The sequence below is a fragment of the Pristiophorus japonicus genome, chromosome 9 (genome assembly GCF_044704955.1).
Source record: "Pristiophorus japonicus isolate sPriJap1 chromosome 9, sPriJap1.hap1, whole genome shotgun sequence".
Lineage (NCBI taxonomy): Eukaryota > Metazoa > Chordata > Chondrichthyes > Pristiophoridae > Pristiophorus > Pristiophorus japonicus.
The window spans coordinates 10,260,209-10,281,705 of record NC_091985.1 but is presented as its reverse complement, the minus strand read 5'-3'; the positions used below and the strand labels follow the sequence as shown (position 1 = coordinate 10,281,705).

The 21,497-nt window shown below is 46.4% G+C and overlaps 1 long non-coding RNA gene across 1 annotated transcript in view; it reads left to right on the top strand.

Annotated features, from left to right (window-relative positions):
• LOC139272566 (uncharacterized) overlaps positions 1–15,798 on the top strand; it is a 29,534-nt gene extending 13,736 nt beyond the window's left edge. The window contains exons 2-3 of the long non-coding RNA XR_011594890.1: positions 12,878–13,024; positions 14,558–15,798. This is a non-coding gene — a long non-coding RNA (uncharacterized lncRNA). The remainder of the gene's footprint in view (positions 1–12,877; positions 13,025–14,557) is intronic.
• The last annotated feature ends 5,699 nt before the right edge of the window (positions 15,799–21,497 follow it).

Sequence of the window (21,497 nt, the reverse complement as noted above, 5' to 3'; positions counted from 1 at the left end):
CACCACGTTTCAGTCTTTCAAGAGACCCATTTTCTGATCATTAGTATCAGAAAATCATACAGAGGGAGGCCATTCGGCCCATCATGCCTCTGCCAGCTCTTTGAAAGAACTATCCAATTAGCCTCATTCCCCCTTCCTGGCTCTTACCCCGGCAAATTTTTCTCTTACTAGTACTTATCCAATTCCTTTTTGAAAGTTATCATTGAATCTGCCTCCACTGCCCTTTCAGGCAGTGCGTTCCAGATCATGATTAAAAAAGGGAAGATAGGCTGTGAAAGTAAACGAGCACAAAATATAAAAACAGATAGCCAAGAGTTTCTATAGGTATATAAAAAGGAAAAAAGTGGCTAAAGTAAATGTTGGTCCCTTAGAGGACAAGACCGGGAAATTAGTAATGGGGAACATGGAGATGGCAGAAACTCTGAACAAATATTTTTACGGTAGAGGACATTAACAATGGCCCTGAAATTCCGACGTCCTGGGTCCGTATGAAGTTTGTACGGATCCGTGAAGGCATCGAAAAAGTCGGTTTTCGGCACGCAATGTGCTGTGCACGCGCTGTAAATCTGCTTTTCCGATCTGTCAATTTTCTGACTTGACAGATCCTCCGCAGATCGGAAGCGCGGACATTTGTAAGTGCAAATTTCCGATATTTACTCATACAAATGTCCTCAAAAATCTTGCGCCTGAAAAAGCAGGTGCAGAGCTTACTTTTACAGGCGCAAGTGTTTTAAAAAACACAAAAACATATAAAAATAAATTAATGAAAACATATTTTATCATTAAAAACCCTCCCCACAACGGTAAGTTTATTTTAAAAAACTTTTTTAAAAATTGAGAAAATATATTTTTTTTAAGACATTAATAACTTTAACTTAAATGAATGTAGTGTATATTTTCTATTTTTTATTAGTGTTTTGGGTGTTTGGGGCTGTTTCGCAATCATAGTAATAGGAGTTTAGGACCTTACAGAACTCCTATTACTATGAATGAGTATATACTTTACCTGATTGGCTGCCCAGAGCCATGTAATTCCAGCTCCAGACCTCGCACGTCCTGACATGCACGCGCGGTGACGCGCAGTCAGGAGAGGCCACAGCATTGGAAAGTCGAACGTGTGCAACAGCTTAAGGTAGGTGCGTATTTTTTCTCCAAAATGGGACGGACAAAACGGAATTTCAAGGCCAACATTCCAACAGTGGATAGCCAAGGGGCTATGGGGAGGAGGAACTTAACACAATCACAATCACTAAGGGGGTGGTACTCAGTAAGATAATGGGACTAAAGGCGGATAAATCCCCTGGATCTGATGGCTTGCATCCTAGGGTCTTAAGAGAAGTAGAGGAAGGGATTGTGGATGCATTGGTTATAATGAACCAAAATTCCCTGGATTCGAGGGAGGTCCAAGCAGATTGGAAAACTGCAAATGTAATGCCCCTATTTAAAAAAGGAGGCAGACAAAAAGCAGGAAACTATAGACAAGTTGGCCTAACATCTGTGGTTGGGAAAATGTTGAAGTCCATTATTAAAGAAACAGTAGCAGGACCTTTGGATAAGCAAAATTCGGTCAGGCAGAGTCAGCATGGATTTATGAAGGGGAAGTCATGTTTGACAAATTTGTTGGAGTTCTCTGAGGATGTAACCAACAGGGTGGATAAAGGGGAACCAGTGGATGTGGTGTATTTGGACTTCCAGAAGGCATTTGACAAGGTACCACATAAAAGGTGACTGCACAAGATAAAAGTTCACAGGGTTGAGGGTAATATATTAGCATGGATAGAGGATTGGTTAACTAACAGAGAACAGTGAGTCGGGATAAATGGTTCATTCTCTGGTTGGCAACCAGTAACTAGTGGGGTGCCGCAGGGATCAGTTCTGGGACCCCAACTATTATAATTTACATTAATGACTTTGAAGGGACTGAGTGTAACATAGCCAAGTTTGCTGACGATACAAAGATGGGAGGAAAAGCAATGTGTGAGGAGGACACAAAAAATCTGCAAAAGGACATAGACAGGCCAAGTGAATGGGAAAAAAAATTGTAAATGGAGTATAATGTTAGAAAGTGTGAGGTCATGCACTTTGGCAGAAAAAAATCAAAGAGCAAGTTATTATTTAAATGGAGAAAGATTACAAAGTGCGCAGTACAGCGAGACCTGGGGGTACTTGTGCATGAAACACAAAAGGATAGTATGCAGGTACAGTAAGTGATCAGGAAGGCCAATGGTATCTTGGGCTTTATTGTAAAGGGGATGGAGTATAAAAGCAGGGGAGTCTTGCTACAGCTATAAAAGGTATTGGTGAGGCCACACCTGGAATACTGCGTGCAGTTTTGGTTTCCATATTTACGAAAAGATATACTTGCTTTGGAGGCAGTTCAGAGAAGATTCACTAGGTTGATTCCGGGGATGAGGTGGTTGACTTATGAGGAAAGGTTGAGTAGGTTGGGCCTCTACTCATTGGAATTCAAAAGAATGAGAGGTGATCTTATCGAAATGTATAAGATTATGAGGGGGCTTGACAAGGTGGATGCAGAGAGGATGTTTCCACTGATGGGTGAGACTAGAACTAGAGGGCATAATCTTAGAATAAGGGGCCGCCCATTTAAAACAGAGATGAGGAGGAATTTCTTCTCTCAGAGGGCTGTAAATCTGTGGAATTCGCAGCCTCAGAGAGATGTGGAAGCTGGGACATTGAATAAATTTCAGACAGAAATAGACATCTTTTTAAACAAAATGGGGACAAGGGGTTTATGGGGTGCGGGTAGGGAAGTGGAGCTGAGTCCATGATCAGATCAGCCATGATCTTCTTGAATGGTGGAGCAGGCTCGAGGGGCCGTATGGCCTACTCCTGCTCCTATTTCTTATGTTCTTATGTTCTTATTCTACCCTACGTAAACTAGAGGTGATCCAACACTCGGCTGCCCATGTCTTAACTCGCACCAAGCCCCGCTCGCCCATCACTCCTGTTCTCTCTGACCTACATTGGCTTCTGGTTAAGCAACGCCTTGATTTCAAAATTCTCATCTTTGTTTTCAAATCCCTCCATGGCCTTGCCCCTCCCTATCTCCGTAATCTCCTCCAGCCCCACAACCCCCTGAGATGTCTGCGCTCCTCTAATTCTGCCCCCTTGAGCATCCCTGATTATAATCGCTCTACCATTGGTGGCCGTGCCTTCTGTTGCCTGGGCCCCAAGCTCTGGAACTCCCTCCCTAAACCTCTCCACCTCTCTTTCCTCCTTTAAGACGCTCCTTAAAACCTACCTCTTTCACCAAGCTTTTGATCAATTGTGATAATTTCTTCTTATATGGCTCGATGTCAAATTTATTTGTCTTGCCTTAAACCACTGCTGTGAAGCGCCTTGGGATGTTTTACTACCGTTAAAGGGGTATATAAATACAAATTGTTGTTGCTGTATGCCAGACCTCACACAATCACAGCGACATTAAAAGATATCACACTGAACACCCACCAGCTCCTGCTTTATAATATCGCCCCGGGAGCTCCCACGGAACGCCCGCGCTCGCTGTCACTGACGGTGCCAGGCGCTGCAGCAGGCGAGAGGAGTGAAGTTCGGGATCGCGGCACTAACGGGTCCGTTGCACACCCATGATGTCACCAAGTGGGTGGCGCCAGAGTGCGCAACGCTAACTGATATCGCCGCCGCTAAACCACCAATGAAGTCCGCGGCAGACACTGGCAGCGCGGCAGTCAGGCGGTAAAGATGGCGCTCGGGCGGTAAGCGTTGAGTGGCCCGTTGGCACCCCTCTCGGGCACTCAAGGGTAGCGCTACCCAACTGAATTTCCAGCCCCTGGTGTTTTACGGAGATTTATTTCAAAGCAAATTTTTTAAAGCAAAATTTTCTCCTCACTGGGACCTGCATCTTTCCACGTATTGACTTGACATTAGAATGAGTTACGTTAAAAATTAAAAGCCTTCCATTTGCACAATTGCATTTTCTAAAACACGCTGTGCCCGATATAGATGAAGGATAGTTTGACGGCTTTACACTTTTCGATTTCAGACATGAAAAGGAAACTGGCGTGAATTCCCTGTTACATCGATTCCCACTTATTTTATACCGTTTTGTTAGGTTCTGGATTATTAATCGGGTCAGGCAGCACAGGAGGTGGCCATTCGGCCCATTGTATCCATTTGACAGATCACTGCACTCCTCCAATTCTGCCGTCTTGAGAATCTCCGATTTTTATCGCTCCAGCATTGGCGGCCGTGCCTTCAGTTGCCGAGGCCTGAAGCTCAGGAATTCCTTCCCTAAACCTCTCTGTGCCTCTACCTCTCTCTCTCTCCCCTCCTTTAAGATGCCCTTTAAAATCTACCTGATTGACCAAGCCTTTGGTCACCTGTCCTAATATCTCCTGATGTGGCTCGGTGACAAATTTTGTGTGACAACGCTCCTGTGAAGCTCCTTGGGACGTTTTCCTACGTTGAAGGTACTCTATTAATGCAAGTTGTTGTTGTAGTCACACTCCACTGCCCTTTCCCCATAGCCCTGGAAATTTTCCATTCACGTGTTTGTCCCATTCCCTTTTGAAAGTTCCACCTCCCTGTCAGGCAGTGCTTTCCAATGCTAATGAGAATCACAGGAAATTTTGCCGCATGTTGCTGACGGCTAAAATTTCAGGGTAAATTTGAGGAAATTCAGGGACAACATTATCTCGCCTTTTAGAACATAAGAACCAGAGGCAGAAGCAGGCCATTTGGCCCTTCGAGCGTGCTCCACCATTCAATAAGATCATGGCTGATCTTCTTCCTCAACTCTACCTTCCCCGCACTATCTCCATGGATTCCCTTAATCTCCAAATATTTATCGATCTCTGTCTTGAATGACTGATAATCCACAGCCCTGTGGGGTACAGAATTCCAACCCTTTAAGAGAAGAAATGCCTCCTTATCTCAGGCCCAAATGGCCAACCCCTTATTCTGAGACTGTGATCCCTGGTTCTAGAATCCCCAGTCAGAGGAAACATCCTCCCTGCATCTACCCTGTCAAGCCCTGTAAGAATTTTATATCTTTCAGTGAGATTGCCTCTCATTTTCCTAAATTCTAGGGAATATAGGCTGAGTCTACTCAATCTCTCCTCAGAGGCCAAGCCCCACTCCCCGTCCATCCCAGGAGTCAGTCTTGCGAACCTTCGTTTCCCTCTGACTAGTAGGGGACCGAGGGTCGAGTGAGAAGGAGGAACTGAAGGAAATCCTTATTAGGTGGGAAATTGTGTTTGGGAAATTGATGGGATTGAAGGCCGATAAATTCCCAGGGCCTGATCGTCTGCATCCCAGAGTACTTAAGGAAGTGGCCCTAGAAATAGTGGATGCATTGGTGATCATTTTCCAACAGTCTATCGACTTTGGATCAGTTCCTATCGACTGGAGGGTAGCTAATGTAACACCACTGTCTAAAAAAGGAGGAAGAGAGAAAACGGGTAAATATAGACCGGTTAGCCTGACATCAGTAGTGGGGAAAATGTTGGAATCAATCATTAAAGATGAAATAGCAGCACATTTGGAAAGCAGTGACAGGATCGGTCCAAGTCAGCATGGATTTATGAAAGGGAAATCATGCTTGACAAATCTTCTGGAATTTTTTGAGGATGTAACTAGTAGAGTGGACAAGGGAGAACCAATGGATGTGGTGTATTTGGACTTTCAAAAGGCTTTGGACAAGGTCCCACACAGGAGATTAGTGTGCAAAATTAAAGCACATGGCACTGGGGGTAATGTACTGATGTGGAATGTGATGTGGAATGAGGGGAATGACTCATCAGGGGAGGGCAGCAGCAGCCAAGTTCATGGCACCGTGGCTGGCTCTGCTGCACAGGAGGGCAAGAAAAAGAGTGGGAGAGCGATAGTGATAGGGGATTCAATTGTGAGGGGAATAGATAGGCGTTTCTGCGGCCGCAACCGAGACTCCAGGATGGTATGTTGCCTCCCTGGTGCAAGGGTCAAGGATGTCTCGGAGCGGGTGCAGGACATTCTGAAATGGGAGGGAGAACAGCCAGTTGTTGTGGTGCACATTGGTACCAACGACATAGGCAAAAAAAGGGATGAGGTCCTACGAAACGAATTTAAGGAGCTAGGAGCTAAATTAAAAAGTAGGACCTCAAAAGTAGTAATCTCGGGATTGCTACCAGTGCCACGTGATAGTCAGAGTAGGAATCGCAGGATAGCGCAGATGAATACGTGGCTTGAGCAGTGGTGCAGCAGGGAGGGATTCAAATTCCTGGGGCATTGGGACCGGTTCTGGGGGAGGTGGGACCAGTACAAACCGGACGGTCTGCACCTGGGCAGGACTGGAACCAATGTCCTAGGGGGAGTGTTTGCTAGTGCTGTTGGGGAGGATTTAAACTAATATGGCAGGGGGATGGGAACCAATGCAGGGAGACAGAGGGAAACAAAAAGGAGACAAAAGCAAAAGACAGAAAGGAGATGAGGAAAAGTGGAGGGCAGAGAAACCCAAGGCAAAGAACAAAAAGGGCCACTGTACAGCAAAATTCTAAAAGGACAAAGGGTGTTAATAAAACAAGCCTGAAGGCTTTGTGTCTTAATGCAAGGAGTATCCGCAATAAGGTGGATGAATTAATTGTGCAAATAGATGTTAACAAATATGATGTGATTGGGATTACGGAGACGTGGCTCCAGGATGATCAGGGCTGGGAACTCAACATTCAGGGGTATTCAACATTCAGGAAGGATAGAATAAAAGGAAAAGGAGGTGGGGTAGCATTGCTGGTTAAAGAGGAGATTAATGCAATAGTTAGGAAAGACATTAGCTTGGATGATGTGGAATCTATATGGGTAGAGCTGCAGAACACCAAAGGGCAAAAAACGTTAGTAGGAGTTGTGTACAGACCTCCAAACAGTAATAGGGATGTTGGGGAGGGCATCAAACAGGAAATTAGGGGTGCATGCAATAAAGGTGTAGCAGTTATAATGGGTGACTTTAATATGCACCTAGATTGGGCTAGCCAAACTGGAAGCAATACGGTGGAGGAGGATTTCCTGGAGTGCATAAGGGATGGTTTTCTAGACCAATATGTTGAGGAACCAACTAGGGGGGAGGCCATCTTAGACTGGGTGTTGTGTAATGAGAGAGGATTAATTAGCAATCTCATTGTGCGAGGCCCCTTGGGGAAGAGTGACCATAATATGATGGAATTCTGCATTAGGATGGAGAATGAAACAGTAATTTCAGAGACCATGGTCCAGAACTTAAAGAAGGGTAACTTTGAAGGTATGAGGCGTGAATTGGCTAGGATAGATTGGCGAATGATACTTAGGGGGTTGACTGTGGATGGGCAATGGCAGACATTTAGAGACCGCATGGATGAAGTACAACAATTGTACATTCCTGTCTGGCGTAAAAATAAAAAAGGGAAGGTGGCTCAACCATGGCTATCAAGGGAAATCAGGGACAGTATTAAAGCCAAGGAAGTGGCATACAAATTGGCCAGAAATAGCAGCGAACCTGGGGACTGGGAGAAATTTAGAACTCAGCAGAGGAGGACAAAGGGTTTGATTAGGACAGGGAAAATGGAGTACGAGAAGAAGCTTGCAGGGAACATTAAGGCGGATTGCAAAAGTTTCTATAGGTATGTAAAGAGAAAAAGGTTGGTGAAGACAAACGTAGGTCCCCTGCAGTCAGAATCAGGGGAAGTCATAACGGGGAACAAAGAAATGGCAGACCAATTGAACAAGTACTTTGGTTCGGTATTCACTAAGGAGGATACAAACAACCTTCCGGATATAAAAGGGGTCAGAGGGTCTAGTAAGGAGGGGGAACTGAGGGAAATCTTTATTAGTCGGGAAATTGTGTTGGGGAAATTGATGGGATTGAAGGCTGATAAATCCCCAGGGCCTGATGGACTGCATCCTAGAGTACTTAAGGAGGTGGCCTTGGAAATAGCGGATGCATTGACAGTCATTTTCCAACATTCCATTGACTCTGGATCAGTTCCTATGGAGTGGAGGGTAGCCAATGTAACCCCACTTTTTAAAAAAGGAGGGAGAGAGAAAACAGGGAATTATAGACCGGTCAGCCTGACCTCAGTAGTGGGTAAAATGATGGAATCAATTATTAAGGATGTCATAGCAGTGCATCTGGAAAATGGTGACATGATAGGTCCAAGTCAGCATGGATTTGTGAAAGGGAAATCATGCTTGACAAATCTTCTGGAATTTTTTGAGGATGTTTCCAGTAAAGTGGATAAAGGAGAACCAGTTGATGTGGTATATTTGGACTTTCAGAAGGCTTTCGACAAGGTCCCACACAAGAGATTAATGTGCAAAGTTAAAGCACATGGGATTGGGGGTAGTGTGCTGACGTGGATTGAGAACTGGTTGTCAGACAGGAAGCAAAGAGTAGGAGTAAACGGGTACTTTTCAGAATGGCAGGCAGTGACTAGTGGAGTGCCGCAAGGTTCTGTGCTGGGGCCCCAGCTGTTTACATTGTACATTAATGATTTAGACGAGGGGATTAAATGCAGTATCTCCAAATTTGCGGATGATACTAAGTTGGGTGGCAGTGTGAGCTGCGAGGAGGATGCTATTAGGCTGCAGAGTGACTTGGATAGGTTAGGTGAGTGGGCAAATGCATGGCAGATGAAGTATAATGTGGATAAATGTGAGGTTATCCACTTTGGTGGTAAAAACAGAGAGACAGACTATTATCTGAATGGTGACAGATTAGGAAAAGGGAAGGTGCAACGAGACCTGGGTGTCATGGTACATCAGTCATTGAAGGTTGGCATGCAGGTACAGCAGGCGGTTAAGAAAGCAAATGGCATGTTGGCCTTCATAGCGAGGGGATTTGAATACAGGGGCAGGGAGGTGTTGCTACAGTTGTACAGGGCCTTGGTGAGGCCACACCTGGAGTATTGTGTACAGTTTTGGTCTCCTAACTTGAGGAAGGACATTCTTGCTATTGAGGGAGTGCAGCGAAGGTTCACCAGACTGATTCCCGGGATGGCGGGACTGACCTATCAAGAAAGATTGGATCAACTGGGCTTGCATTCACTGGAGTTCAGAAGAATGAGAGGGGACCTCATAGAAACGTTTAAAATTCTGACGGGTTTAGACAGGTTAGATGCAGAAAGAATGTTCCCAATGTTGGGGAAGTCCAGAACCAGGGGTCACAGTCTGAGGATAAGGGGTAAGCCATTTAGGACGGAGATGAGGAGAAACTTCTTCACCCAGAGAGTGGTGAACCTGTGGAATTCTCTACCACAGAAAGTAGTTGAGGCCAATTCACTAAATATATTCAAAAGGCAGTTAGATGAAGTCCTTACTACTCGGGGGATCAAGGGTTATGGCGAGAAAGCAGGAAGGGGGTACTGAAGTTTCAAAATGTTCAGCCATGAACTCATTGAATGGCGGTGCAGGCTAGAAGGGCTGAATGGCCTGCTCCTGCACCTATTTTCTATGTTTCTATGTTTCTATGGATAGAGAACGGGTTGGCAGACAGGAAGCAGAGAGTGGGAATAAATGGGTCCTTTTCAGAATGGCAGGCAGTGACTAGTGGGGTGCTGCAGGGCTCAGTGCTGGGACCCCAGCAATTTACAACATACATTAATGATTTAGATGAAGGAATTGAGTGTAATATCTCTAAGTTTGCAGATGACACTAAGCTGGGTGGCGATGTGAGCTGTGAGGAGAACGCTAAGAGGCTGCAGAGTGACTTGGACAGGTTAGGTGATTGGACAAATGCATGGCAGATGCAGTATAATGTGGATAAATGTAAGGTTATCCACTTTGGGGGCAAAAACACAAAGGCAGAATATTATCTGAATGATGGCAGATTAGGAAAAGGGGAGGTGCAACGAGACCTGGGTGTCATGGTACATCAGTCATTGAAAGTTGGCATGCAGGTACATAAGAACATAAGAACATAAGAATTCGTAACAGGAGTAGGCCATCTAGCCCCTTGAGCCTGCTCCGCCATTCAACAAGATCATGGCTGATCTAGCCGTGGACTCAGCTCCACTTACCCGCCCGCTCCCTGTAACCCTTAATTCCCTTAATGGTTAAAAATCTATCTATCTGCGATTTGAATACATTCAATGAGCTAGCCTCAACTGCTTCCTTGGGCAGAGAATTCCACAGATTCACAACCCTCTAGGAGAAGAAATTCCTTCTCAACTCGGTTTTAAATTGGCTCCCCCGTATTTTGAGGCTGTGCCCCTAGTTCTAGTCTCCCCGACCAGTGGAAACAACCTCTCTGCCTCTATCTTGTCTATCCCTTTCATTATTTTAAATGTTTCTATAAGATCACCCCTCATCCTTCTGAACTCCAACGAGTAAAGACCCAGTGTACTCAATCTATCATCATAAGGTAACCCCCTCATCTCCGGAATCAGCTTAGTGAATCGTCTCTGTACCCCCTCCAAAGCTAGTATATCCTTCCTTAAGTAAGGTGACCAAAACTGCACGCAGTACTCCAGGTGCGGCCTCACCAATACCCTGTACAGTTGCAGCAGGACCTCCCTGCTTTTGTACTCCATCCCTCTCGCAATGAAGGCCAACATTCCATTCGCCTTCCTGATTACCTGCTGCACCTGCAAACTAACATTTTGGGATTCATGCACAAGGACCCCAGGTCCCTCTGCACCACAGCATGTTGTAATTTCTCCCCATTCAAATAATATTCCCTTTTACTGTTTTTTTTTCCCAAGGTGGATGACCTCACATTTTCGAACATTGTATTCCATCTGCCAAACCTTAGCCCATTCACTTAACCTATCTAAATCTCTTTGCAGCCTCTACACAACCCGCTTTCCCACTAATCTTTGTCTCATCTGCAAATTTTGTTACACTACACTCTGTCCCCTCTTCCAGGTCATCTATGTATATTGTAAACAGTTGTGGTCCCAGCACCGATCCCTGTGGCACATCACTAACCACCGATTTCCAACCTGAAACGGACCCATTTATCCCGACTCTCTGCTTTCTGTTAGCCAGCCAATTCTCTATCCATGCTAATACATTTCCTCTGACTATGCGTACCTTTATCTTCTGCAGTAACCTTTTGTGTGTCACCTTATCAAATGCCTTTTGGAAATCTAAATACACCACATCCATCGGTACACCTCTATCCACCATGCTCGTTATATCCTCAAAGAATTCCAGTAAATTATTTAAACATGATTTCCCCTTCATGAATCCATGTTGCGTCTGCTTGATTGCACTATTCCTATCTAGATGTCCCGCTATTTCTTCCTTAATGATAGTTTCAAGCATTTTCCCCACTACAGATGTTAAACTGATCGGCCTATAGTACAGCAGGCGGTGAAGAAGGCAAATGGTATGTTGGCCATCATAGCTAGGAGATTTGAGTATAGGAGCAGGGAAGTCTTACTGCAGTGGTACAGGGCCTTGGTGAGGCCACACCTGGAATATTGTGTTCAGTTTTGGTCTCCTAATCTGCGGAAGGATGTTCTTGCTATTGAGGGAGTGCAACGAAGGTTCACCAGACTGATTCCCGGGATGGCAGGACTGACATTTGAGGAGAGAGTGGGTTGACTGGGACTGTATTCACTGGAGTTTAAAAGGATAAGAGGGGATCTCATAGAAACATATAAAATTCTGACGGGACTGGACAGGTTAGATGCAGGAAGATTGTTCCCGATGTTGGGGAAGTCCAGAACCAGGGAACACACTCTAAGGATAAGGGGTAAGCCATTTAGAACTGAGATGAGGAGAAACTTTTTCAATCAGAGAGTTGTTAACCTGTGGAATTCCCTACCGCAGAGAGTTGTTGATGCCAGTTCATTGGATATATTCAAGAGGGATTTGGATATGGCCCTTATGGCTAAAGGGATCAAGGGTTATGGAGAGAAAGCAGGAAAGGGGTACTGAGGTGAATGATCAGCCATGATCTTATTGAATGGCAGTGCAGGCCCGAAGGGCCGAATGGTCTGCTCCTGCACCTCTTTTCTATGTTTCTGTGTTTCTATTTTCTGGGACAGTTCCCAATAGTCTAACACACAAAAGAAATTGCCTGTGATGTGGCACTGAGGGAGTTTCATTTCCTCTGGTTCCAAATGAACGGGATAAGAAATACGTTACAACAGCAAGCCAATGAATTCTACAAACACTTTAACCAACGCGATACCAAAGGATACCAAGCCCCTTAACTGACAGAGCGAGCGGTCCCGAGGGTGGGAAATGGAAAATGTCCCGCTGAGGGAGTAGGATGCTCTCCGAGCTTCGGACTGAATCACGTAATCCGTGCAGGAGAGGGGGAGCTAACGTTTTCCACCCAAGGGGACTGTGCCTGACCTGGGAGTGCTTGATGTTGTCACCAGGTGCCTGATATGGAAAGTTCGACTCACCAGAACAAACACGATGATGGAGGAGGGAGGCGGCGGGGGGGGAACAGCCCAGTTGGTTATATCACTACTCATGCCTCGGCCCATATTTGCTTCCCTTTCCTCCCATTTTACTCACAAAAACTCATCTGCACCCCCCGGCTTTCTATTTTGTGTCTCTCTGTTTCCCATGGCAGCTGGCAATGATTCCGCCATTCACACCCTATCTAGACTCATCTTTTGTTCCCTAACTTGTGCTATTACCATCTCAATTCAGCCCATTATTCCCTTCGTCTCTCAAATCTCTCCTGCCTTCCACCCTATCACAGACCTTCCCTTTTGTTCTTTCCATACACCCCGCCCTCCCCCCCCCCGTCCTGCCCATCCATGCCCCTCCCCCTTTCAGAGCGCCAGCACCTTCTTAAGAATCTGTTGCATTTCGAACTATTGCCAGTTGTGACGAAGGGTCATCGACCTGAAACGTTAACTCTGTTTCTCTCGCCACAGATGCTGCCTGACCCGCTGAGTATTTCCAGCATTTTCTGTTCTTATTTCAGATTCCAGCATCCGCAGTGTTTTGCTTTTGATTATAATCGCTCTGAGGTTTAGCGTATAAAGAGGCAATGCACCGACTCCCAGGATTTGCGACTGATGCAGGAAACTTGAATATGATTTCCCGCAAATCACAGTTCTCTCACATGAAGGTAGGAACCAGCCAACAAGCCCACTCTCGTATGAGGCCTGCTCAAATTCATCCTCGCCCGATTCGGGGGCTGGGATTTGGAGTGTTCCAGCCCCTCCCCACCCCTGATGAACCAGTCTGGATACAACAACTTGCATTTATATAGCGCCTTTAACGTGGTAAAACATCCCAAGGCGTATTTACCAAGCAAAATTTGACACCGAGCCACATAAGGGCAGGCGAACAAAAGCTTGATACAAAGATGGTTGGGAAAGCAAGTTGCGAGGAGGACACAAAGAATCTGCAAAGGGATTTAGACAGGCTAAGTGAGTGGGCAAACATTTGGCAGATGGAGTATAACGTGGGAAAGTGTGAGATTATCCACTTTGGCAGGAAAAATAAAAAAGTAAATTATTATTTAAATGGAGAGAAATTACAAAATGCTGCAGTACAGAGGGACCTGGGGGTCCTTGTGCATGAAACACAAAAAGTTAGTATGCAGGTACAGCAAGTAATCAGGAAGACATATGGAATGTTGGCCTTTATTGCAAGGGGGATAGAATATAAAAGCAGAGAAGTCCTGCTACAACTGTACAGGGTATTGATGAGGCCACACCTAGAGTATTGCATACAGTTTTGGTCTCCTTATTTAAGGAGGGATATACTTGCATTAGAGGCAGTTCAGAGAAGGTTCACTTGGTTGATTCCGGAGATGAGGGGATTGACTTATGAAGAAAGGTTGTGTAGGTTGGGCCTATACTCATTGGAGTTTAGAAGAATGAGAGGTGATCTTATTGAAGCATATAAGATACGGAGGGGGCTCGACAAGGTAGATGCAGAGATGATGCTTCTACTCATAGGGGAAACTAAAACTAGGGGGCATAGTTTACGAATAAGGGGTAGCCCATTTAGAACTGAGATGAGGAGGAATTTCTTCTCTCAGTGGGTTGTAAATCTGTGGAATTCTCTGCCCCAGAGAGCTATGGAGGCTGGGTCATTGAATGTATTTAAGGTGGAGATAGACAGATATTTGAAAAATAAGCGAGTGAAGGGTAAGGGGGGGCAGTGGGCAGGGAAGTGGAGCTGAGTCCATGATCAGATCAGCCATGATCTTATTGAATGGCAGAGCAGGCTCGAGGGGTTGAATAGCCTAATCCTGCTCTTATTTCCTATGTTCCTACGTTGCAAAGAGGTAGGTTTTCAGGAGCGTCTTAAAGGAGGAAAGAGAGAGGTAGCAAGGCGGAGAGGTTTAGGCAGGGAGTTCCAGAGCCTGGGGCCTAGGCAACAGAAAGCACGGCCGCCAATGGTGGAGCGATTAAAATAGCTCAAGAGGCCAGTATTAGGCAGCTGATTTTACACCCTGCCCCATTATCTCTTCTGTTGATTTGAAGCGAGGAGATAAACAGAGCAAGGTGCAGCCCAATTTACCGCACTGCCACCCAACATGGATTTGACCCTCTTTAACCTGTGTGTAAAGGGGGAGGGGGTGGGGCGGGAAAGGGAAAGAGTGGAGTTTGCAAAGTGACATTATTCACTTTGTCATTTTGCATCACAGAGCGGTGGGTCCGGGTTTTGGTGAGCTGAACTCCCAACGTTCCTGTGGCACCGAGCGAAGGGCGATAGAGACGGAGATCGGAGAAACAGGAAAGAACGTCGTAATGTGGAAAAGGATTTGGAATCGTACAGCACCAGGAGTCTGCCATTCGGCCCATCGTGTCTGTGACGGCTCTTTGAAAGAGCTATCCAATTCGTCCCACTCCCCCCTGCTCTTCCCCCATAGCCCTGCACATTTCTCCTTTTCAAATATTTATCCCATTCCCTTTTGAAAGTTAACATTGAATCTGCTTTCAATGCCCTTTCAGGCAGCCTGTTCCCGATCACAACAACTCGCTGTGCAATGAAATGTTTCCTCATGTCGCCTGTGGTTCTTTTGCCAATCACCTTAAATCTGAGTCTTCTGAATACCAACCTTTCCGCCACTGGACACAGTTTCTCTTTATTTACTTTATCTAAAACCTTTGCGATTAAATCTCCCTCGGCCTTCTCTGCTCTAAGGCGAACACCCCCAGCATCGCCAGTCCATCCACGTAACTGAAGTCCCTCATCCCTGGAACCATTCTGGTAAATCTCTTCTGGACCCTCTCCAAGGCCTTCACATCCTTCTGAAAGTCCGGTGCCCAGAACTGAACACAATCCTCCAGCTGAGACCCAACCGGTGTTTTATAACCTCTTACTTTTGTGTTCTATTTCTCTGTTATTGAAGTCAAGGCTCCCGTATGCTTTTTTTAAATCGCCATTCTCAACTCTCCTGCCACCTTCAATAGGACAAGGTCATAAAACTCAAGTGGTAAAACGGAGTGGGAGAATAGAGAGACCTTGACGTGTGAGCACAGGTTAGTAAAGTAGATCGAGCCACAAAAGACAGGCAAATAGAATCTAAAGACATAAAATGCAAAAGCTCGGATGTCATTTGTGCAAGATCTCTGTTATGTCACAGTTGGAGTGTTGTTCACAGTTTGGAGAACCTCAGTTGGCATTAGGCAGTTGAGGTTCCCATTCCCCGCCCCATTTTCCTCTGTCGAGTGTCAGCTCAGTGGGTAACACTTTCCCCTCTGAGTCAGAAGGTTGTGGGTTCAAGTCCCATTCCAGGAACTTGAGCACAAATATCTAGGCTGTTGCTTCAATGCAGTGCTGAGGGAGAGCTGCACTGTTGGAGGGGCTGCCTTATGGATGAGACGTTAAACCGAGGCCCCGTCTGCTCTCTCAGGAGGACACAAAAGATCTCATGGCACTATCTGGTCATTATCACATGCTGCTTATGGGAGCTTGCTGTGCGCAAATTGGCTGCTGCGTTTCCCACATTACAACAGTGACTACGTTCCAAAAGTACTTCATTGGCTGTAAAGCACTTTGGGACATCCGGTGGTCGTGAAAGGCACTATATAAATGCAAGTCTTTCTTTTTTTTTTGCTGTCTGCCTGCTTTGCAGACAAGATATGTGGGGACGTGGGCGGAGGCCATTGAAAATTGCCCCTTCCCAAAAAAAAGGAAATGAGACCATTGTCTTTAAAATAGGAGGAATATTCAAGCGAAGGAGGGGGGTGGCGGGGGTCGGGGGTGGGGGGGGGAGTGATCAGGGGACTGTGATCAGACTAGGAGGCTCACATGACTAAAATCGGCCATGTGGTAGATAATGAAGAAGAAAGCTGTCGACTGCAGGAAGATATCAGTCAACTGGTCAGGTGGGCAGAACAGTGGCAAATGGAGTTTAACCTGGAGAAGTGTGAGGTAATTCATTTGGGAAGGGCTAACAAGGCAAGGGAATACACATTAAATGGCACGACACTGAGAAAAGGGACCTTGGAGTGCATGTCCACAAATCCCTGAAAGTAGCAGGCCAGGTAGATAAGAAGGTTAAGAAGGCCACTGCGTGCTCTGCAGTCCCTTTGCCGGCTGCCACTGGGCTACCAGCGATGCCCACGAGCGGGCCAACAACCCGATACCCATGGCAGAGCGCCGGGCTGCAGGAGGGCCACCCATGTCAGGTCGACCGAAAAGTCGGCCAATAGAAAAAGATGGCGGCCCACGGCGCAAACGGCCTCCCCTTTAAGGGCTGGCCCGAGGGCGGGTGCCCGCCATCCTCTCTGCCCACGGAACAATTTTTTTCTCCGCGGGGCACAAAGGGGCCGCAGCAGGGCAGTGAGAGGTTGGCACGCACAGCGGATGATGTCATCGTGATGCGTGTGCCAGCCCCAGGGCGCTAACGGTACAACACCCCCCCCCCCCCCCAAACCTCCAGGGCAATTTCCCCCGAGGGCGCGATCAACCCCCTCCCCCCGGGCGATAACCTGGTTGCGCCTGGTTAGCGCCCCCCAGAGGCGCTAATGAGGCTATAACAAAGGGGCAATTTCGCCCCCAAAGTTTCTGGAGTAAACATTTTTTAGCCGCTCCCTTGTTTTTTTTCTGTTCTTCCATTTTGAAGGTGGTAAACTTGTTTTTAACACCACGGCAGATGGTGGCATTATCGAACAGTGCTTAAAATAGACTGCATTTAATGGCTCCGGTGAGGTTGGAAATCTTAATTAGAGCATATTAATTAAAGATATTTAAATAAACGTTGACTAGCATTGGTAAATGATTCTGCTCGCACGCTGGTAAATAACTGTCAGGATGATTTCTTTGCTCACAGTCCTTCTCCCTCGTGTTTTAACAGTAAATTCTGCCCCCGGATTTAAGTTGAGGGGCCACAGATACAGGGGAGGAAATGACTTGTGTTGATATAGCGCCCTTCACAACCTCAGGATGTCCAAAATCACTATACAGCCAATGAAGTACTTTTCAAGTGTAGTCGAAGTACATTTGAAGTAATGTGGGAAACACCCGGCCAATTGGCACACAGCAAGCTCCCACAAACAACAATGTGATAATGGCCAGATTTTAGTGATATTGTCAGGAAACAGGGGAGCTCTCTCCTGCTGTTCTCCAAAAATAGCACTCTGGGAACTTTACTGTCTACCTGAGAGAGCAAACAGGACCTCGATTTAACATCTAGTTTGAAAGACGACACCTCTGACAGTGCAGCACACCCTCAGTCCTGTCCTGGGAATCTCAGCCTGGATTATGTGTTCAAATCTCTACAGTGGGTCTTGAACCCACAATGTTTTGACTCGGAGGTTAGAGTGCTGTTCACTGAGCCACGGCTGACACTTTGATTACACTATTAAATGCAAGTAATTTAGAACAGAGGGCAGGAGCAACCTGTGCACACAGACAGGTCTAAGGGTGTGGGATTCACTCCCAGGGTTAGTGATTGAGGCAGAAAGTGGGGAGAGGGAGAGAGAGAGGGGTAAGGGAGGGAGAGCAGAGGGGGAGCGAGGAGAGGGAGGGGAGAGGGAGGAGTGAGGGAGGGAGAGGAGAGGGAGAGGGAGGGAGTGAGGGAGGGAGAGAGGAGTGGGAGAGAGGGGGTGAGGGGGACAGAGGAAAGAGAGAGCGAGGAGAGGGAGAGAGAGGGTGAGGGAGAGTGAGGAGAGGAGAGGGAGGGAGAGAGAAAGAGACAGACAGGGGGTGAGGGAAGAGAGGGAGAGAGAGCAGAGGGAGAGAGCGGGTGAGGGGGACCGAGGAGAGGGAGAGAGAGAGAGAGTGAGGGGGTGAGAGAGGAGAGGGAGAGAGAGGGGGTGCGGGGGACCGGGGAGAGGGAGAGAGGAGAGTGAGAGGAGAGAGAGATAGGGAGAGGAGAGAGAGAGGAGAGGGAGATAGATAGATAGATAGATAGAGAGAGAGAGAAGAGAGGGAGAGGTGAGGGAGAGAGAAGAGGGAGAGGAGAGGGAGCGAGGAGAGAGAGAGGGAGAGAGAGGAGAGGGAGAGAGGAAGGAGAGGTGGAGAGAGGGAGAGGGAGAGGAGAGAGAGGGGAGAGGGAGAGGAGAGAAAGAGAGTAAACATCAGTGTGAAGATATAACAATAAAGGAGCTGGGCCCGAGACCCTTGGCAGTATGCAGAGCTTGGTTCCAAGGTAAGACGTGTATTGTACACAGACACAATGGGGCACTGTAAATTTCAGCTGCACACCAAACACAGGATGAACTGGATGAATTAACACCATCCCCGGCTAGAAGCAGCCTGTTTGAGGGAAGCCCCACTGGCCCAGGCTGGCATGCCCCGTCATGTGGGGCTGAAAATAGAGGAGAGCGCGGCTAGTATTTTCCGATGTTGTTTCAGGTGTTAATTAACTCGAGGGGACACCATTCATGTAGCAGTGTGGTGGCCGCCTGCTTCTCAAGTAAAACACACACCACTGGCTGTGTCCAGCTCAGTTCATGAGTCACGCCCAGGCTGGATTCGCTCAATTCCATTTATAGCAAGGATTTCTCTTTTAGAGCAGATTTTACATGAACTTTGTTTTCTTTGGCGTTTAGTGTTGTGTGTCTGGCCCCAAGCTGCTGTTAAAATGCAACTGGATTTGTTATGGTTTAAAAATAACTTCACACAGAGCCAATTTACAAACTCAATCTTGCAGATTTATCCTCAAACTGATCCATCGTGGCACGCGAGGGAGTACAGCACTTTCAGTCTGAGGCAGGCAGCTGTGGGGTCGAGACCCACTCTAGAGACTTGAGCCCCCAATCCAGACCGACACTGTCTGTGCTGAGGGAGTGCTGCACTGTCGGCGATGCCGTCTTTCGGATGAGACGCTCAACTGAGGCCGCGTTCCTATACTCATTGGAGTTCAGAAGAATGAGAGGTGATCATATTGAAACATATAAGATACTGAGGGGGCTCGACCGAGTAGATGCAGAGAGGATGTTTCCCCTCGTGGGGGAATCTAAAACTAGGGGACATAATCTTGGAATAAGATTAGAAAGCAGCCTGTTTGAGGGAAGCCCCACAGGCCTGGGCCTAAGGGATATTAGTGAACCAGTGGGGTTTTTATGACAATCTGGTAATTACGTGGTCAAGCTATTTATTCCTGGATTATTTATTAATTGAATTTAAATTCCCAAGCTGCCGTGGTGGGTTTTGAACTCATGTCTCTGGATTATTAGTCCAGGCCTCTGGATTAAAAAAAATAAATAGTTGCATTTATATAGCGCCTTTCAGGACTGCCAAGCATCTCAAAGCGTATTACAGCCAATGAAGAACTTTTTGTCAGTCACTGTCGTAATGTAGAAAACGCGGCAGGCAATTTGTGCACAGCTAGCTCCCATCATTTGTTTTGTTATGTTGATTGAGGGATAAATATTGGTCAAGACATTGGGGAGAACTCCCATGCTCTTCTTCAAAACAGTGCCATGGGATCTTTTACCTTCACCTGAGAGGGCAGACGGGGCCTCGGTTTAACACGTCACCCAAAAGATGGCACCTCTGACAGTGCAGCACTCCCTCAGAGTATCAGCTTACATTTAAGTGCTTAAGTCTCTGGAGTGGGATTATGAACCCACATTCTTCTGATGCAGAGGCAAGTGTGCTACCCACTGAGCCACAGCTGACACTGGCCAATTGCTTGTCCAGTAACATAATCATTATGCTATCATTCCCTTGCTAACAGAGCAACAAGGGAACTCGGAATGGTGACAGGCCAGTATCTCGCTATCCAATCAATCCCTGGACCCCTGCAGGATTCCGTGGAACGGATTCTTGGTTGGGAGTTGGCGTCTTCAGGGGTGAAAGGTCAAGGCCGAGCCAAGTGATTAACGTGGTGGTGAAGGGGTTACACACAGGTATCGGAGTCTGCAGGGATCATGCGACTTCCCACCTTGCCTCTGACCTGTTGCTTTCCGATGTGGTTTGAATTACGAGGTAAACACCGTCGAGTTGTTGGTGATGAGACACACTGTCTGAAATACCGCTCATCTAAACTGGTCAGATAATTAAGGATTGATAAAAACGTGTTTACTCCCAACTGTTTCTAATTTTAACATGTCTCTCAGTCAATAGACCGGAAGGATGAGAAGGAATATTGTTTATAATTCCATTTATTTTATAAACGTAATTTTCCTCATCTAAATATTTTGTTGATGACAAATTTGCATTCCCCTGTTTAATAAAACAACATCTGTGCAGCTCGCCTCCTTTGGAGTTTACATGAATACAGAGGTGCTGGCAGATAAACACATCTGTCTACAGAATATAAGAACATAAGAAATAGGAGCAGGAGTAGGCCATATGGCCCCTCGAGCCTGCTCTGACATTTAATACGATCATCTGATCTGATCTGATCATAGACTCAGGTCCACTTCCCTGTCCACTCCACATAACCCTTTATTCCTGTATCGCTCAAAAATCTGTCTATCGCCGCCTTAAATTTATTCAATGTCCCGGCTTCCACAGCTCTCCGGGACAGAGAATTCCACAGATTTACAACCCTCTGAGAGAAGAAATTCCTCCTCATCTCAGTTTTAAATGGGCGGCCGCTTATTCTGAGACTATGCTCTCTAGCTCTAGTCTCCCCTATCAGTGGAAATAATCTCTGCATCCACCTTGTCAAGCCCCCTCATAATCTTATACGTTTCAATAAAATCAATGCAATAAGAATGTCAGGCACGTGAAGAAAGAGACACAATTAAGTCCAACATCACTGGGCCAGACTTTCCACATTGTAAAAAAGCTCCGTTTTTTTGAGCTATTTCCGATTAAGAACGATTTTTTTACGCTGAAATAGCGCCAAAAAAAAAGGCCTAAGTTGTGCCAAAAGTTTTTTAAATGTTGGTGTCGCCTTAAAATACCTCAGTTTTTAAGGGCGGAGCGAAATTTTTTTGCCTTAAAAATAACGCCCCTTCTGTGCATGCCCGACACTCGAAGCATTTAGGTTTCCGGGGTAACGGGAGGCACAACTCGGCAGAGATTTCAGCCACCCTGTTACAGAAACATAACATAACCATAAAGTTTAGATTCGCACAAACTACCTCGGCAACATGAACAATTCTGGAAGGAGTGGCTGATTTCACCCACCTCCGAATTTTGAATTTAAAGTAATTTAAAACCGAATCCGCCGATCAGAA